We start from the raw sequence: 5,182 nt of genomic DNA, 5'->3' as shown, positions 1-5,182 counted from the left end.
ATAGTCTTGCCGTCTTTCTTGCTCTTTGTGTGATAAAAGGTAATAATCCACCAAGCGCATGTCTAAGACAACTGATGAAAATGCTGCAATGTGGCTTAATATAGCTTATTTATTATCAGCTTTGTGTTACTCAAAGTAAAAGCAACCTTACTATAACTGATCTGAGAGTATCTAATATCAGATTTAAAAACAAAAGCCAAGATGCAACAAACCAGGCAACAAGAAAATTGACCCACAGGTTGAATCCTGCAAATTTTAACAAAGAGGACTCCTTTGGGAAAGTCAAAGCCTAAAAGCCCAGATTTAACATCCAGCCATACGCCTAGACTCAGCACGGCTTATTGAATTCAGTCTATTGAATTAAGGCAGCAAGTTTGGGCCTAAAAGCCAGTCGCACTACCTACCAATACACAATCCCAACTTTCTGCACTGCATCATACTTAATCAGTCAAGCCTAGCAGGTCACCTGTGGAGAGGAGAGCAATATCCTTCTTGGCTTCCGATACTCTCCTTTTCCAGCTCAATTCTCATTCGATGCAGCATTCAGTCATCAACTAATCTGTCCGTACAATTATTCGCTCAGTCAATCATTTAGTCATTTGGCCAGCCTAGCAGTCTGGCCGTCGAAGCCCAGGGCCCAGGGCCCGGCTTTCCGGATATCTACCTGGGCTTTTGTCTGTGGCCCCACACAGAATGGCAGCAATGCAGAAAGTACACTATAATCTGGGCCTTCTTTTGGCGAAATAGGAGTGCTAAATATGGTTTTATCTTGTCCTAGTCTCTTTGGATTGGGTTTAGCATTGTGTTCAAGAGAGCGTTGGACAGCAGGAGTGCTTTGGAATGGAAAGCGACTGGGGTGCTCGTAACCGTGAACTGCACAAAATCTCTGGGCTTACGTGTACAAATGGTTCCTTGGATAATAAAATGGTATATCATCACTACTTGAGCACGCGTTATTGTTCAGGGATGTATGGCAAATGTCCATGACTCAAAAGCTTGGGTTTGTCATCGAAAATGTTTCAGAAGTTTCGGATGGGGGCAGGAGTCTGTACTGGTTTCTTTTGGCACTGATTTTCCAATAGCTAATTTAAGCGCACACTATTTTTGGAAACGTTGAGCACTTATCGTTGTTACATCGCGTACTCCTGAAGGGCATAAAGAATGGACAAAGATTATCAGAACAAAGGAAAGGGGGTAATACATAGAGAAAATGTTGCAGTTTTTGGGGGAATGAAGAAATTGGGAAACCAGACAGCACTGAAAGCCAGACAGGAAAATTACCTGAAACTTATAATTTTGCAGTTACTGACAGAGATGGAGAGAGGATGGATGGTTTAGAGAGTCGAAAGGGGGAGGATTTGGCAGCGTACAACAGGAAGCTGTGACTCCAGGCTTTTCCCAGCAGTGGTGGGAGGGCAGAGAACCCTGGAGGTTCACACTCACTGGCTGTAGGCGTGTGAGGGGCGGGCCCTAAGTGGGTTGGGGGTTAGACTCGCCCTTCTCTCATTCGCTGAAGGATTTGTTATTCCATCCATGAGTCTGCGTAGCCCTGGGCAATGACGTCCATTGTATTGTGATAGGGAGCAAGCTGTGGCTACTTTATATAGCAGTGTTTGTTTGTGTAGGCAGGGAAGTTCAGAAATCAATGAGTGGAATAAAGGACCTTGCATAGTTTTAAGCTCAAATTCTTGTGCGATATGTGGTGCTGTGCCTGGGTGGGTGTATGTGCGTATGTATGTTAATAAAATGTGGTTTGACCGTCTTTAGTTTTCTTGTTCGGCACTCAGCTCAGCACATATTTACACAAGACTGAAAGCTAGGATATACATGTAGGCACAACCCTGCCCTATTATAACAATAATAATAATAATAATAATAATAATAATAATAATAATAATAATAATAACAATAATAATAAATATAACCGCAAGCGGTGATCAACGGGGTCAGAGCAAAATTAAAAGTCAAGAACACACTAATGGAAGATATATAAATATGACCTATAATTATGAAGGAAAGATGTTGATGAAGATGTTCCACTTAATGCAATACTGGGCCTCGGCTATCAGGTGAGCTGCAAAGCAATGGCCGAATGTCATGTTCAGCTTGTTCAAAATGCTTTAATCGGGATTCGAACACCCAACCTAAGGATCACCTGTACAAGGTGCCCATTGACCCACTGATAAACCTGAACTGCAGCCTCATTCACATGGCCAAAATGTCTATTGATAAGCATACAACATCCAGAAAACTCCAAGCACACATTTCTTAAGTGAATTAAGGGCTTTCTTAAAAGCATATACCTGAAAAATCTTTGAAATTCTGGGGAAATTAAACCTTTGTAGTCAAGAACACTACCGGAAGAAAATGGTTAACAAATAGGTTAATGCCATACTGTCTCTTGGCAGTCAGATTCTATGAAACTAATGAGCCGGAATGTTGATTGCCTGATGAATTTCAGGTGCTGTTCAATGTTGTGTTTCTTAAATGAGTGGCAATGACAGAATGCCATGTTCAGCTTGTTCATAATGCTCTAATCAGGATTCAAACTCTCAAACTAAGGCTCACCAGTACAAGGCATTATCCCGTTGAGTCACTGACATTCCTGAACTGCATTAAGCCTCATTGACATGGTGAAAATGTTGATTGATAAGCACACAACATCAAGAAAACTTCAAGGACACATTTCACAAGGGAATTAAAGGCTTTCCTAAAATAGTACAGATCTGAAAATTTGCACTGTTAATGGTATCCACCTAATGATAGCCGTATGGTAGTTATACAATAACAAAATGGTCATATAGGCAAAATGGGTTGAGACTGTGGGCGTTTGGCTTTTCTATGAAATTGTGGGAAAAGTAAGCATTTTTTGAGCAGAAGACCAGGGTGAAAAAGATGGATCTGATTTTAGAGATTAATATGATGAAAGAATATTGAGTCCAGGTCAATCTAGTAAGGAGAAATAAGGCTAGTTCATATTTTTTTTAAATAGCGCCACCTTTGGGTGCAGTACCACAATTTGGGTTTATGGGTAGTGGGGGGTATTGGTATCCACCTAATAATAGTTGTATGTTTTTTTATACAATAACAAAATGGTCACATAAGAAAGATGGGCTAACTGCTCCAACTTTATTGGCCAATATTTCTCAAATGGAACTAAATAAAACAAATTCTGTTTGATGATTTTTGTGAGGCTTGGTCTAAAGATTTTATGTGGCGATTTTGGTGAATTTTTAATTATTTTTGTAGGCTGTGAATCTTTTTATCATGTTTGGCTTTAATATGAAATTGAGGGAAAAGTAATATTTTTTAGGGTTTTATAGATGGATCTGATTGTAGAGATTAATATTATGAAATAATTTTGAGTCCAGGTCAAACTGGTGAGGAGATATAACCCTTATTCATGATTTTTTACAATACCGCCACCTTTGGGTGCAGTACCACAAATGTGGGTCTTTGGGTAGTGTTGGTAACCATACCTGAAAATGTCAAGAGTTTTCGACTTACGGTATAGGCTGCAGTATGACTTTTACAGAATTTGAGAAAAAACAAAAAACGTTACAGATACAATAGGGGACCAAGCAGCTTCGGACCCCTAATAATGGATTGAATTTATATTGCGCTTTTCTAGACACTCAAAGACGCCTAACAGTGAAGGGGGGACCTCACTAACCACATCCATGCCACATCTATGCCTTGATCTATCCTCATGAGTCGTGGATTTCTTTCTTCCAGACGCCACATAACTATTGTATGTCTCTGCATGAAGCTAATTCCGGGCTACACTAAACTCTACTCTTCAATCATCCATTGAATATCCTTGGGAGTCTACCTTCTGAATGGCTTCCTTCCTCTTCTTCTATCCGAGTCTGTGTATGTATAGGGGAGTGCAGATCAACTGTGAGTTATGTAGATAGCAAAGAGCACTGTGTTTTTGTATGAAACCCTGAACGGTAAAGCCTCCTTCTACATGGATCATCCTGATGTACTGGGGTAGACGGGAGACAGGGAGATATACATGCTGGTGTACTGCCTGCTTGTCTTGCAGAGATTTCATTGTTTTCTTATCACAAAGACAACTGATGGAAAACATAGAGCTTGGGCCTCTATTCTTTGTAGCATCTCACTGGGCTCCTCTCACCACCACTCTCTCCTCTCTCTCTCTCTCTCTCTCTCTCTCTCCTTCCCTCCTGTTATCACAACAACAAAGAACATGTTGGTGTAAGTCACACCTCTCCTCTCTCATGCTCTCTCTCTCTCTCTCTCTCTCTCTCTCTCTCTCTCTCTCCTTCTCTCTCTCCTTCTATATCTCCCTCTCTTTATGTCTCCCTCTCCCTCTCTCCAGAGACTTCCGTGTTTCAGAATTAGCTCCCTCAGCAGATGAACTGTAGGTATTTTTGCTCCGACAGTTTGAGGCTATGGCAATTGTATCTTTAGTGGATGGGAAGATCCAAGACATTTGTGTGAGATGTCTTGCTTGGTACTTGCGTTCACGCTTGTATGTGCGTATGTGCCTGTGAATGTGCATGGACTTGTGTGTGTGTCTGTGTGTTCCTATTTGTGTGTGTGTGTGTGGGGGGGGGGTGTACACCGTTTGCATGTGTATTTATGTGTGACAGTGAATGTGTGTTTGTGTTTGTGTGAAAAATAGTTAGTGTGTGTGTGTGTGTGTGTGTGTGTGTGTGTGTGTGTGTGTTTGTGTGCGTGTGTGTGTGTGTGTGTGTGTGTGTCTAAGGCTTTTGGCAAGGACACCTTCTATGCAGAAGCTCAAACCTTTTCTATGTAATTCTTGGAAGAATAACAAAACAGCATTAATTCCTAGAAGCAGCCATACATACAGACACATAGTTTGACATACTGAACCATACAATGAAACACATTTCAGACATGACGCTACACAGTTAATATAATGCAATCTCTATCGCATCACGAGAACAAGTCACTTTGAACAAATTAATGTTGCAGTGGTCAATTTTGTGAAAAGTGATGAGAGAGAGAGAGAATAAAGTTTGCGTACAGTCTATAATATATGTTGGAACTTGAAACAATATCCCTGACACTCTCTATTTGAGGACCTGAAGTGCACAATTCATGGTTATATAAAAGGTATTTATGCTAAGTAAAGATAAAGATCAGTATCTCATGGAAAACTATTCATACCCATACATCACAAATGAATATC

The sequence above is a fragment of the Pollachius pollachius genome (genome assembly GCF_949987615.1).
Source record: "Pollachius pollachius genome assembly, chromosome: 3".
Classification (NCBI taxonomy): domain Eukaryota; kingdom Metazoa; phylum Chordata; class Actinopteri; order Gadiformes; family Gadidae; genus Pollachius; species Pollachius pollachius.
The sequence above is the reverse complement of the archived record's forward strand: the minus strand, read 5'-3'. Positions refer to the sequence as shown.